The 15,736-nt window shown below is 40.0% G+C and overlaps 1 long non-coding RNA gene across 1 annotated transcript in view; it reads left to right on the top strand.

Moving 5' to 3' along the window:
* Positions 1-4,103: 4,103 nt before the first annotated feature.
* Positions 4,104-15,736, top strand: part of LOC136882394 (uncharacterized) — a 46,068-nt gene continuing 34,435 nt past the window's right edge. Inside the window, exon 1 of the long non-coding RNA XR_010861168.2 lies at positions 4,104-4,199. This is a non-coding gene — a long non-coding RNA (uncharacterized lncRNA). The remainder of the gene's footprint in view (positions 4,200-15,736) is intronic.

The raw sequence follows: 15,736 nt of genomic DNA, 5'->3' as shown, positions 1-15,736 counted from the left end.
GCTTCACCTACTCTAATTCTCTGAGATCTATTTTTAGAAATATAGCAACCCATACAGTCACTCTTTTGTCTAGTCCAATAGCACTCATTTTTGTCAGTAGTCTCCCATGATCTACCCTATCAAATTCTTTAGACAGGTCAATCCCAATACAGTCCATTTGACCTCCAGAATCCAAAATATCTGCTATACCTTGCTGGAATCCTACAAGTTGAGCTTCAGTGGAATAACCTTTCCTAAAACAGAATTGCCTTCTATCGAACCAGTTTTTAATTTTGCAAACATGTCTAATGTAATCAGAAAGAATGCCTTCCCAAGGCTTATATGCAATGCATGTCAAACTTACTGGCCTGTAATTTTCAGCTTTATGTCTATCACCCCTTTATTTATACACAGGGGCTATTATAACAACTCTCCATTCATTTGGTATAGCTCCTTTAACCAAACAATAATCAAATAAGTACTTCAGATATAGTACTATATCCCAACCCAATGTCTTTAGCATATCCCCAGAAATCTTATCAATTCCAGCCGCTTTTCTAGTTTTCAACTTTTGTATCTTATTGTAAATATAATTGTTATCATATGTAAATTTTAATACTTCTTTAGCATTAGTCACCTCCTCTATCTGGACATTTTCCTTATAACCAACAATCTTTACATAATGCTGACTGAATACTTCTGCCTTTTGCAGATCCTCACATACACACTCTCCTTGTTCATTAATTATTCCTGGAATGTCCTTCTTGGAACCTGTTTGTGCCTTAAAGTACCTATATATACCATTCCATTTTTCACTAAAATTTGGATGACTGCCGATTATGCTTCCCATCATGTTATCCTTAGCTGCTTTCTTTGCTAGATTCAATTTCCTAGTAAGTTCCTTCAATTTCTCCTTACTTCCACAGCCATTTCTAACTCTATTTCTTTCCAAATGTATGTATGCATGAGTTGCAATAGTAATCTCTGTGTCAGTGTTGTTGTTCAAAGTATACCGTACATCAGAGTACACATCAGAAGCCGGAAAATCAACCATACAACCTAGTGTAGGGTGCACTTTCAGTTTTTAACTCTAAATCTAGTATCAGAAATAAATTTCACTTTGTGGTTTAAGGAACAACTGTTGCCGAACATCCCTGAAAATTCCATTATTTCCATGAATAACACTAATTATGACTTGTATGGTAAAACAAACATTCTATGAAATACAAAGCATGAAGAAATAGACATTATTGACAAAGGAAATGGACATACAGTTATTCGTTTACCTCTGCATTTCTGTATTGTGATTTCAATCCTTGAACTTATTTGGGCCCAGGTAAAAATTATGTGAGAAAGAGGAACACGAAGTTTACAATGGGTCATGGGATGGAAGAATTTGACAAAGCAGTAAAGGCTGAATAACTGACATATGTACTGCAGTTAGCCAGTTCGAGTACCATTTGTGAAAAATATTCACCATCAGAATGTTGGTCGGCAGAGTGTGAGAGGTGGTATACAATTTCTAATCAACACATTGAATGGCGTAAGCCTAGATTAAATTCTGAACCTCCCCACAGTGTTCATATGAGTGAGGGGATACGACGCTGCTGACGGCAATTTGGGGATGTTAAGCGTGGAGAAGACCGTTTGGTGCTCTTTGACACAAATAGTCTATGTATGAACACAAGGCTTCATCCTCTCCCTACCTCATCACTATCCCACATTCAGACGCGCAAGTCACCTGGCAATAAATGTCATAAGAGTTACAATGGCTACGTAGCCACACAATGAGCTATGTGGTCTCAGATACCGTAAAATTCCTGTGATTTTGATATTTTTAAATTTCTGGTATGAAGTTGGACTAATATAATGTAACATATTTAGCAGTTGTATTTCTGTCTGTTAATCTCTCTTCAGCCCTTGAGCTTGCTCAGCTGGGACCTCCAACAAAGGGCGGGTTTCCTTGAGCAAGGATGAACTGAACATTTAATTCTGCTAAATCAGCATTTTCAAGCGGATTAGTAATTTTATTGAACACTGGCCATTGTATACACAGAATAAATATCCCCTGCCTGTTGTAAAAGGGGCTCCAGGGGCTCTCAACATGGGAATATGGTTGGCAACCGCTGGCCCTTAGCTGAGCCCTGACATTGCTTCCACTTACTTGTGCCAGGCTCCTCACTTTCATCTATCCTATCCGACCTCCCTTGGTCAACTCTTGTTCTTTTCCAACCCTGATGGTATTAGAGCACTTGAGGCCTAGCGAGTCTTTCATTTTCTTGCCCTTTGTGGCCCTTGTCTTTCTTTGACCGATACTTTCCCTTTTTGTCTCTGATTAGTATTATATAGAGGATGGTTGCCTAGTTGTACTTTCTCTTAAAACAATAATCATCACCACTACCACCACCTTAATATTCCACAGACTGACATTGAAAACTAAACTTTTAAACACTTATAGGAAGAACCAAACTACTGAGAACTGTGCCTGTTATGTTGTCGCATTATCCAACCCATTCAACGAGCCATGTTCCATGGAAAATTTCACTACATTAATATTACTTGTGCCATGCCAACATTTTTGTACTTCATAAAAATGACAGCAACAGCTTCTTGACTGACACGAAATGTAAAGCTTATACATGTGTACTTATATTGTATCTTTTCTGGCTCTTAAAACTCTCTTCAGGGAGTTTTTGGATATTTTCTTCTTCTAGGGATCTTGTGGTTGTCAGGTTCCCTGGCACAAATGTTCAAGCTACTAGGGTGTTTGAATTTGCTGTACACACCTTTGTAACTCATTATATCTCAACTTCCATGCATTGGTATAACTACCCTCCCAAAATCTGTAAATTTACCTTTTCGTGCAGCACTCACTTTAAGCCCATAAAAGTACGTGCAGCAACGATCAGTTTAAATGTTGCGCCAGAAGTTCAGCGATGTTCTAAAGGAGAGACACTTTTTGTCGTATTTACATTAGTATTTTGTTTCATAGCAATGGTGAAATATATATCTTCTGTGCTACGCTGGGAAAGAGAAGATGTCTTGGCAGTGATGAAATTGAACAGTTTTCAGTTGATAGTGATGCAGATAATGAATTTCTGAACAATGAAAGTGATGGTGAATATGATGTTGGAGGTTTTTTGATTTTTTTGATTTGATTTGATATCCTACGTCGTTCCATCTTAAGCGATGGATCGGCGCACGAGACTTCTCCACCAGTTGCGGTCTCTGAACTTCTCTCCTTCATTGATGCTTTCCAAAGTATGTTGGAGGTGTTGTGATAAAAAGTGACAGTGAAAATGTGGACAATGACAACAGTGAGGAAGGCAAAGGTGAAAAAATACAATCTCCACCAGTGAAACAGAAATAATTAAATAAATTTATCATAATTTTCTTACTCCAATACTTCACACTTTCCGTTCAGGCAATTCAGGTGTTGTAGACAATATATTACATGATAATTCTCTGGAAATAGATTTCATTCTGTGATTGCTCAGTTCTTCACTGGTACAGGTTAATGTGGAGGTTACTAATGAATATTACAAGGTCTTAACAGTTTACCCAATTTCTATGAACAGTTGACTTCAAAAGTGGGCTAGTATGAATATGAAAAAGAAATTGTGTTTCTTGCACTTACAATGCTAATGAAAAGCTGAAAAAGTATTATATGTGTCAACCATACAATGTAGGGTTGTGTGTTATACCTTGCTTTAAACAATACCACAGTAATGTCCATTTTTAGACTTTGACTATCATCATCATCATTATCATCATAGTAAATTTATGTTTAATTTCAATGTATTATCTTAAAACATCAATTTAAAAAGCAGTAAATCTACTTTTTAATAATTGCATATTCTTTAAAAAGACCAGCACAGAAGGAGTACATATACATAAAAAATCTAGCACTGAAAAAGTTAAGGGGCCTATATTTTTATTATTTCTCAACAGCATTGTCCATAATCTAACAATTCAACTATGAAACTGCAGTAATTAGCCACAACATCTGTTCTATTACAAGATAAGTATTGTATTTAATGTTAAATTCTATAACTTGATTGAATTTCTCTTTATACCAGCCTCCTCGGATGGAGGGTGATCTCCATGATGTGAAGAGGGACGAACAACTGCTGCCCAAAATGGGTTTGGTGGGCTCCAACCTGCCTTACCAAGATGAAATATTCATCAAGACACTTGTTTTGGTGGCAGCATCATTGAAGGTAAGTGTTGAGGAGGTGAATGTCTCCACAAACATGAACAATGGGTACCAACCCACACTCCCTATAGAGTTTTATCTATTCTAGTTGTCTCTTAAGATTTGGACAGAACCATCACAAGAATACAGGTATCCTATTGGTTTCATCTCAATAAGAACCTGATTGAGAATTTCAACCACCTGGTGCAATAAACAACTCTGCCCTCAAACTCCTAAGAGCAGAAATCAATATAAAATGACATACAACACCAACAGACATCTAAGTGAAGGAAGGAAACCCCTGACAGAACAAGTTTTCAAGAAAAGTTCCCACAGTCACGTCCTCCAGCGCTTACAAAAGACTCACAAGTGCCATAGCTAGAGCCCGGATTTCCATGCAAATGCATGTTCCTAAATAAGCTGGTTACACTTCTGAAATTTTTCAAATATTCGTTTTATGACTAATCAATTCCAAATAACTGTACTTTTTCCATGCATGTTTGCGCCTTTTCGGGAAAAATTCATGCATACTGCATATTTTGAAAATTTTGGAATTAATAGCGAATAATTGGACATTTATATTGGATTATATGACTTTTCTTCTGACTTTGTCACATTATATTATGTTAACTTGCATGATAGTGCCTTTTTTGAAGATGGGTTTGCAGAATTTGGGACTGTATGTCCACGTTATTTATCTATTCTTGAAAGAGAAAGAAAATGTATTCCTGGTATACAACTTGATAACCAAAGTTAGATGCATAGAGGTCCTATAATCCAGTTTGCCAAGCACTTTCTTATCTGTAGCTTGAGTAAATATTGATATAAGCAGGAAGACCCCACGTCGATCACTCTAACCCTTGGAAATAATGTGTCCCAGTAAAAACTGAACCCAAAATTTTGCATTACTGAATGCTATTTCTTTTTTTCTTCTATGTTAGTCGAAGAAACCAAACCTTGAATCATATTACTCTGATGCCGCATTACTGAGATAGCAGCTTACAAACCTTGGTTTTGCACTGAATCCTGTTTTGCTTTCCTGGAATTTCTTACCCCGAACACCGAACTCTCACTGTTCACACGCCTGAGGTCAAAATGATTGAGAAAAGAAAGGAGTTGGAAAGCAGTACGTTTACACGCTTCAAATTGTAATTTAGTGTTAGACTGTGCTGGGAAGTGCTGGTGTCATGCCACCTGTTAATAGTCTACAAAGAGACCTCATGTCTAAATGGATTGAGGAAAGGAATTTCTAAGTTTTGAAAGGAGATAACTTCAGATATACTTCATCCTAAATGTCTTCAATTAATTATGAACCTGTCACTTCTTGTGATGTAGAAAGGTCATTTTCTGTGTTCAGGAATGTTCTGTCAGATAAAAGAAATTAATTTAAATTAAGACAATGTGGAGAAATTAGTTGTACAATGTTTCAAAAGGAAGTGAAAACATAACAATGTTGAACTGAATTTTCATAGTGGATATTTCCCACTTCAATCAATACTGATCTGCATTTAGGGCAGTCGCCCAGGTGGCAGATTCCCTATCTGTTGCTTTCCTAGCCTTTTCCGAAATGATTTCAAAGAAATTGGAAATTTATTGAACATCTCCCTTGGTAAGTTATTCCAGTCCCTAACTCCCCTTCCTATAAATGAATATTTGATGCACATTTATTGTGCATGTTCCTTCATTTGATACTGTATGAATGCATGCATATTTTGAGATTTGATAGTGCATGGAAATCCAGGCTCTAGTCATGGCATAGGACAAAAAGATGGTTTATAGAGGTCTGGAAAAGAAATATTGGATGACAAACAGCCCCCTAGCTCTAACAGAGTCAACAGCTGCAGCGGAACCTAGAGAACAACATAGAAATATCAAGAAGACATGTAGAAAAAGACTAAAATAAGCTCATTTGCAGTAAAATACAACACCATACAAACAGTAATGGAAACCATAAGCACTGCAAAGAAATAAAGTACCAGACTTTATGAATAAGAAGTGATGCATTCAATGAGATTAATTTCTTAAGAGGTAATATATTTGTTTCAGAGTACATTTTATTTCGAGAATATAGTTGATGGATCCATACATAAATCTAATAACCCTGTTTTTTAAGACCTCCAAAGTATTTAAGTTATTTTGGGTTGCTTTACCCCAAGATTTGTTCTCATTTATATCTCATCCAAGAGCAACATCATCTATGTATCGGAGATTTCAAAATTTCCACCCTCCACCCCTCCATCAAGTATAGTTTTCATTAAGAGTTTAGAAACCTACTAACTTCATTAACATTATGAAGTCAGTGATAATGTTCGTTATATGGTCACCAATCAAACTATTCAGAACCTATTGGTTGATGATGTTAACTTGTTCATTTCTTAGACAAAAAAAAAAAAATTGCTATTTTGGACAAAATTGTACTTTTACTTGAACAAAAAGAAGAACCAAGAGGATCTTGTACAATATTTTTTTTAAGTACTATTTTGAAGAATCTCAATAGTGTAATTTGGCTGACCTTTCCATTTTCAAGTTTTAGAAGCCATTCACTGAAGTTAATTCATTTTGGGCAATAAAGTAGAATATTTAAAACTTGACTGGATAAAACCTCTACTGTAACAGTGAGGAATTACTGCCAGGCACTGTCTGAAGACTGCACCAAGCAAGATCACATTTCTCTGTCTTTCCTGTAACTTAACTTTACTCAATTCATCTTTCTCTAAACACATTGTTTTAGCTTCAGTCGTTTGTCTCTATAACTGCATGTCTTATCTTAGCCATTTTGCATTTTAAAAAATTGATTTTATGAAATTCATACAGCCTCTGTGGATCAAAAATTAAAATGAATGACATTATATACGACAGTAAGAAGAGAGAGAGTGAAGCCTGCTGCTGCCACATAGTCTACTCCTGTCATATAACACCAAGGAGTATCCTGAAGGAGTTACGTCTCCATCCGATTTAAGAATCATCATCAACAGCAGCATATTCCCTCACTCCATATGAACACTGCATATAGGTGTGGAATTTAATCCAGGCTTTTGGCACACATTCCAGTAATTAGAAATTATATACCATCACCTCACCTACCCTGCCAGCCAACATTCTGATGGTAAAAATATTCTCAACAATTGGGACTCGGAACTGTCAAAGCACGGTCTGACAAGGGACACCTTTGACCTTGAATGCTCGGAACCGCACAAAATCATGCTTAGAATAACAAGCAACTATAAACTAAACAGTGGTGTGCTTCATTTCCATGCAAAACTCCGCAGTTGTCTGCTAGCGCCACTATATGTTGGCATAGTGTAGCTGCACTAACCAGTGCTCCAGTTGTGTGAGTGGTATAGCTGCAGTACGTATTCATCTCTTGGAGTGTTCGCAAGCGAGTTACTGTGTAAACTGTGTACAGTGCAGTGATATCATGAAGAAAATTAATCCTACGCATGTGGTCCAAATATTTGGGACCAAGTTGCGATGTGCTGAATATGGAAATGACATCGGGGCTGAGGATATGGAGTTTGCAGATATAATATAATAATTCAGAAATATGATGGTGATGACACAGAAATACATGACGTTACGCTGGATAGATATATGGATTTTGAAGGACAGGAGGAACCTGAACCTGAAGGTGGCTCTTCAAGCAGTACACAACATTCATTTCCAGAGCAACAGGAACAGTCAAGTCAAAGTGAGTACGAACACTCTCCACACAAAAAGATGAGGTCCAGTGTATTAAAAGATATTGATGACAGCATGCTAGAGAACATTTATGAGGACTATTACAATTGTAGCTTCAATTCCTGTAGTAAACTAATGAAGCGCTATAAATGCATCAAAAGTAAATTAAATTGCACATTAATTCTAAATTATGTGTCTAGGAAACGGGGAGCAGGTGCTCATTTCAAAGGAAACAGACTGTCACAATTACAAACTATAAAAGAGTATGTAATATTGCAATTTGATGGTGCAAGGAGGTATGGATCTACAGTTCACTACTGGCCTCTGCAGATATGGGCACTAGAAGGGGCTAAAATGGTTGGCTTGGTCAATTTCAAAGCTTCCATTTCCATTATCAACCATCTCAAGGCTGAATATGGCATTTCATCCAGGCAGATTACTACATTTGTCACACATAAGGATATAGAAGACGATATTATACGTCAGAAGGCACAACAGTTTGTGGAAGAAGTGAACATGTTTATAACAGAGGAGGGTGTGGAGAAAGGTAATGTTTGGAACAGTGACCAGAGTCAATTCCAGTGTGAAATGTCTTCAGCATCAACACTGTCCTACAGAGGAGAGAGAACTAAAGGTAGTGTGTTGCAATCTGTACATAGCTCTACCCATAGCTACACAATTGATGTGGCTTTATCAATGGCAGGCAGACTAATAAACAAGTTGTACATGTTTGCAAGAGACACAAGGCACTTTCGGTCCAAATATTTTAAAGAAACTTGCAACATTTTGTCCACGAAACATTCATGTGGAAGCAAGCAAAAGTGGAAAATGACTAAAGAACACATGAAACTTTTTCTAACTTCAGTCCTTGGCGAACATGTAACAAATGAAAAGAGACTATTGTTGTGTGATACCTGGGCAGGTCATACAGATCATACCCTTCTAGATGCAAGTTTTCCAAACAAAGATGTTAAGCCACCGAAAACAACAAAATATTGCCGACCCCTTGATGTTTACTTCTTTCAGCAATATAAACTCTATATCAGAAGGATTACTGATTTTGTAAGACTAAAAGGTGCCAAACCACAAGTGAAGGTACATGATCGTTATTTCATCATGAAACTTCACTCTGTGATTTACAATCAATTTGCTGCACCTACGTATAAGCCTATATTGCAATATGCTTGGCGAAAGCCAGGTTATGACATTGACATACCAACATCATCATTTGAAAATGTAATTAGTGTGGCTTTTGATATTGGACTGCGTAAACACGAAAGTGATTTGGAATGTGATAACGTGGCTTTAGTGAGGTATGCTCATTGTTCTCTCCCACTTTGTTTTAACCACTTCATCGAAATCCTGCATCTGTGTGGTTCTGCTGTATATGTGTGTTTTGCACTATTATAAGTACTTTAAGCAGAGAGTTTTTGGTGCTGCTGATTGAAAATGTAATGATACACTGACACCATTAATAATTATGGATAATTTCCTTCCCATGGTATTGATATCTTGTTACTTTGTTTCTCTCTATTAAAATGTTACTTGAGGTAGAATGCAATATTTTGCATGGAAATGAAGCACACCACTGTTTTGTTTATGATTGCTTGTTATTCTAAGTATGGTTTCATGCGGTTCCGAGCATTCAAGGTCAAAGTTGTCCCTTGTGAGACAATAACTTCATGCTTTAACAACCATGGCCACCACACAGTCTGCTTAACTTTATGCTTATATATATATATATATATATATACTTACTGTGTTCATACTCCAAAATGGAAGAAAATTATTCATTCACTTCACTGTGAAAGGGATTATTTTTCATTAAACAGTTCAAGTATGATTGTCATCATTGCATTGTCCTTGTAAACCATATCTTGTACCAATTTAAGTCTGTCAAACAATACCATTTTCTCAATACAGTAGAAGTCCTCTATAGCGAGTACGGCATATAACGAGAACTCCGTTATGGCGGCGACTTTTTTCTGTCCCTTCAAAATTCCTATATTAAACTGTGTATCATCCTTCGGTTACAGCGAGAACCCTATCACTGGCGCATCCGTTATTACGAGCAATTAAACGCGCGCGATTTTTTCCATTACCGATATTTATGCACCCCAGCGATGATATTGCATGCGATCGATTACCTTCGGCATCGTTTCCTCGCTATGTGCACTAGTGATTTCTCTCGTCGATGTTGGAAGGCGATGTCGGAGTCGATTAGTAATACCCGTCGACAGCTGTTCCGTAAAGAAAATTTGAAATGAAAGAGAACATATTTTCATAATAAATGCATAAATAACGTGTCTGACAATGGTTGTTAACTCGTAAAAAATTAAGGCTGACTAAACGACCGCTTAATTTTGAGGCTAAATACTGCAATTAAGTAAGAATCGATACACCTCGAGATATGGCAGAGTGCTTAATTGATTTCAGAGGTTAGTTTATATTTTGTCGTGTCTGGTTAAATTACGGAAAGGCTATTATGAAAATTTATAGCGAGAAAGTTATTTCTCTACTGGCGCTTGAAGTTTGTTTTCATCATACGTATAGTACGGTTAAGTTAGGATACGTGATGCTGTTTGAATAAGAAAACTGAAATGTTTGCAATAAAATGTGATCAATCATCTTCAGTACGGTATAGTTTTCTCACTTTGTGCATTTGCGAGCTCTCTCGTTGACATTCAAAGGCAATGTTGGAGTTGATTAGTAAGACCCATCGACTGCTGTTCTCTAAAGCAAATTCGAACTGAAAGAGGATAACACATTTTCGTAATAAATGCGTAAATAACGTGGCCGATAGCAGTTGTTAACTCATTAAAAATACTGAAGTAAACAATATCTTAATTTTAATGTTATATACGGAAATTAAGTAAGAATGTAATACACCTCAAGATATGGCAGAATACATCACTGATTTCAGAGGATATTTCATATCTTCTCGCGTCTAGTTACGGCTATTTACATGTAAATTTTTAGTTCCGAATGGAAAATTCTAAATTTCCATGGAGAGAATTAGATATTTTTCACCAATAGAGCATGTCAAAAACATATCAGATGTAAGGCTTTTCAGGCGTTTGCTCTATTAACCAGCGTTTCGTTTTAGGTCTGACACTAGACTCATCAGAGTGGGATGTGTCATATCCTACCCACTGACGCTGGGGTGTATGCAGGTGAACTTATCAGAAGCTCTTATAAGAGGCACAGTCTGATAACTGCATATGGGAGATAAACCTCCACAATGGAATTATTGCCCGCTTAGTAATTCCGAATGGAAAATTCTAAATTCCCATGGAAGGAATTTGATATTTTTCACCAATATCGCTACCTCTATTACCAGTATCACAACCACCCTCTACTATCTTAAGTTGCACCACTTCCCTTGTCCTCCTTACTCCAACTTCTCACCGAACCCGCAACCTGCTCTGGCGCAATATTTGTAACATTCACATTTGTAATTCGTACATCTCTGTAATTCTTGTACCCATTCATTGTCTGTTCTGTCATTCTCTGTAACAATTTCTGTTTTCCAAACAGCGCGCCTGAGATACATTGCTATGTAAATAAATTTCTCGTTCCTCTTCTCCTGGTAACCATAGGGGTTTGCTTGTGCGGGGGCTTTGCGGGTCCTCCCTGGGTCCCGGCTTGTTTGTCACGGTCTCCCTGCGCCGACTCAATTACAATCGTCCCTACATACCCTCCACTCTTTCATTATTTCTATGTTGCTTTTCTTACTATACGGCCGAAGAGCTCCTCGTTGAGCTGATGGCCCACCCCTCCTCGTGTGAGGAGAGGGAATGAAATGACCTTCTGATGATGACGATGTTCACCTGCAGGTCGGTAGATGCAGAGTGGGTTGTTGTCCCATAAGGTCTGTACTCTGACCGGCCAACCGAGCAGAGGAGAGGTGGTCACGGCTCTACGCCTCTGTATTCGGGAGATGGGCCTGGGGCACAGTGCTGCATTTCTCGCCTGGCCTCACCCATCAGCTGTCCTGAGAATGGTTTTCCGTGGTTTTCCATTCTCCTGCACTAAGGCGAATGCCGGGACAGTTCGTAGTATAGGCCACGGCTGCCTACCCCCTCACCTTCTCCGCACATCTCCTTCACCGTAACAAATCTCCCGGCCTGAGAGACGGCGTAACCATCTAAGAGGCCTGCCTCCCTCTTCAGGGGAGGAATGAAAACGTTTTGTAGTAGTAGTAGTTCACCTGCATACACCCCAGCGTCAGTGGGTAGGGTCTGACACATCCCACTCTGATGAGTCTAGTGTCAGACCCAAGACGAAACACCGGTTAATAGAGCAAACGCCTGAAAAGCCTTACATCTGATATGTTTTTGACATTTTTGACATGCCCTATTGGTGAAAAATATCGAATTCTGTCCATGGGAATGTAGAATTTTCCATTCGGAATTGCTAGGCAGGCAATACAGTAATTCCATTGTGGAGATTTATCTCCCGTATGCAGTTATCAGACTGTGCCTCTTAAAAGGGCTTCTGATAAGTTCACCTGCGGGGGTCAGGGGCTTTTCATCGAAGTCTCATTTTCTGTGGACTCTGATATTCTCTCGCATATCCTATATTTTTGTCCGGCCAGGGTAACGTCGTCTCAACTATACATCTCTCGTCGCTGAGCCAAATAGCATAATTGGCTGTCCCTAAGTAGGTTGATGGCCTTCCCCAGCAATGTTATCTACTTGCATCATCCAGGACATTGATCCCGCTATCCTGGAAGAGGACATCTGTGAAGCCCTTCTCTCGACCGGTGTCTATTTTGTTCAACGCCTCTACCAAGGCACTGATCCAGCACCAGAGGTCCTGCTCTACTACACATCTGCCGCTGCCTGTCTCTCAGTCCAGAAAACTGGCGCTCTCATCCATCACCGCATGTACTCTGTGGTTTCTACACCGGCTCACCTCGAAGCTAAGATTGAAGCAGATGAAGAACTGGCTGCTAGTGCTGACATTACGCCTCCTCAGTCCCCATCACCCTCCTTACCAGTGTCTTCCTGCCCTTTTCCTCCTCCCACTACCACCACCGCATTTTCTACAACTTCCCTTACTCATCCTTGTATCGTATCTGTCACCACCACTACTATAACTACCTCCACCACTGTCGCTCATACCTCTGCTTCTCTTACTACTCTGACTATGTCTCATCCTTTTCTCCTCTCGCAAGCATCTCTCCCCCTCCCTCCCATCGTTTCTCAAACATCACACCCTCCTTCTACGCAGCCATCTGCCGAGGGACATACCGTCGCTTCTCCGGAGAATGCGGTACGACTACCTCCGCACTCAACACCATCTGTCTACAGCTGCGTCATCCGAGGGGTTGATCCAAGCATAGCGCCCGCCGCCCTTGCCCACGACCTCCGCCAGGCAGACATCCCCGTCCAGCACGCCTTTCGCATCTATAACTCAGACGGACCTACTTTCCTGGTACGGATTCAACTACCCACTTCAGCCGCCAGGCAGACATCCCCGTCCAGCACGCCTTTCGCATCTATAACTCAGACGGACCTACTTTCCTGGTACGGATTCAACTACCCACTTCAGCCGCCGTTCAGCGCCTCATCACTTCCGGAATTCACATCTATGGTCGCCATCATCGTGTGGAACCTTCGCATTCTCCCCCATAACCTCTGCACCGCCCGAACACACCTCGCAGTCGTCCCCGGCGTGACCCGCCTTCCATCTCACCTAGTCCACATCTTCGCTCACCTCCTGTCCCACCCCTGCCACACCATTCCTCCCCCACTCCACCAACCCCTGAATTACTCCGCCTTCTTCTTACTTCCCTCACAAACTTCTCCTCATTCTATAATACCTTCGCCCTACACCTCTTCCCTAGCCTATTCTCATAAATCATTAGACTATATCTATGCTCTGTATCAATCATATTGAATCTCTGTACTGTAATAAAATGAAAACAATAAAAACTTATCATAACACTAAATCCCCCTTAGCCACGAGGCCTTACCTTTCCCATCCCCTATTCTTCACATCGCCTTTTCCCATCTCCCACTTTCCACAAATCTCCTCAATCCCGCCCAAGCTCCCGGCCAGAGGGAGGGCGTAACCCTTCAGGTGGCCCACCCCACCCCCTCAGGGTGGGGAATGAAAACGTTCTCGAATGAACGAACAAACAAACGAACATTCACCTGCATACACCCCAGCATTAGTGGGTAGGGTCTGACACATCCCACTCTGATGAGTCTAGTGTCAGACCTGAGACGAAACGCTAGTTAATAGAGCAAACACCTGAAAAATCTTACATCTGATATGTTTTTGACATGTAAATTTTTTGCGAGGAGGTTATTTCTCTACATGCATTTCAAATATGTTTTCATGATAAGCTATATATATGGTTAGGTTAGGTGACGCTGTTTGAAGAAGGCCGCCCTAATGTCCATGACAAGAAGTGTAGTGGGTGACCATCTGTCATTACTGAAGACTTGATGCAAAAAGTCAATGCAAAGGTTCGAGAAATCAGATGTTTTACAATTTCGTCATTAAGTTATGAGTTGCCTGAAATTTCAAGGAGTGTTCTTTATGAGACTGTGTCAGGATGCTTAAATTATTGGAAGGTGTCCTCACACTGGGTACCAAGGATGCTGACAGAGGTGCAAAAACACAAACGCATAGGTAGTGCTTTGAATTTCCTTGAGTGGTACAGTAACGAAGGTGATGCGTTCCTAAGCCGAATTGTCACCGGCGACAAAACATGGGTGACTTATGTTATGCCAGAGTCAAAACAGCTATGTAATGCAGACAATCGACATCACCCAAAGAAATGAAGTGCAGGTGAACAATTTTAGCTCGTAAACTCATGTGCACTGTGTTTTGGGATAGGCAGGGTGTGTTGCTTGTGGATTTTTTGCAGCAGGGTAACACAATAAATACTGAGACTGATTGTAAGGCTTTATATAAACTCTGTGGTGCAAAAAAAGTAGCATGGCATGCTCACAAGGGGCATTCATTTACTTCATGACAATGTGTGAGCTCACACAGCTAATCGAACCCGAAAATCATTGCTTCATTTGGATGGGAACAATCTGATCATCCTCTGTATAGTCCTGTCCTAGTTTATTAACTTTACCATTGTGGTTTGATATCTTAATGGCCCGCATTGATCACATCTTTATTTCAATAAATACACATTTGATATTTGAAAACAGCCTTGTCAATATTCAGTTAAGCGAAGCGAAGTAAGTTATTTCATTCCCCTCACATGAGGAGGGGCGGGCCATCAGTTCAACTAAGGAGCTCTTCAGCCGTATGTTAAGAGAAGAATCATAGAAAAAGTGAAATATGTAGGAGGTATGTGTCGTACATACCAGACAGGGAGAATAGTAATTGAATTGGTGCAGGGAGACTGTGACAACAAGCCGGGACCCAGGGAGGAGCCGCAAAGCCCCCGCGCGAGCGAACCCCTGCAAATGCCATGGGGAAAAGGGACGAGAAATTTATTTACATAGCAAGGCATCTCGGGCGCGCATCTCAGAAAAAGAAAAATATTACAGAGAGTGACAGAATAATTCGTAGGTATTGAGTGGTACAAGAATTACATAGAATTACGAGTTAGAGTTTTACAGATATTGCGCTGGGGCAGGTTGCAGGTTCGGTGGGAAATTGGTGTAAGGAGGACAAGGGAAGTGTCGCAAGATAAAATAGTAGAGGGTGGTTGTGATATTGGTAATAGAAGTTGCGAGTAGGCGAAGGAGATCTAAAATTGGGAGGGACGGCGGAAAAAAAGCGGGTGGAGGAGCAGTTAGGTAAACTGGTGGCGGGGTGGCGTGGGTGGCGGGTCCGGGTGAGAGCGACTAGGAGAAGTGAGAGGAGGGGAGCGGACAGTATAGGGCGGGGATCGAGAGTGTTCCACGC

Source organism: Anabrus simplex, chromosome 1 (assembly GCF_040414725.1).
Source record: "Anabrus simplex isolate iqAnaSimp1 chromosome 1, ASM4041472v1, whole genome shotgun sequence".
In the NCBI taxonomy this organism is placed as follows: Eukaryota; Metazoa; Arthropoda; class Insecta; order Orthoptera; family Tettigoniidae; genus Anabrus; species Anabrus simplex.
Note: the sequence above shows the minus strand (reverse complement) of the source record. Positions and strands in the feature narration are given on the sequence as shown.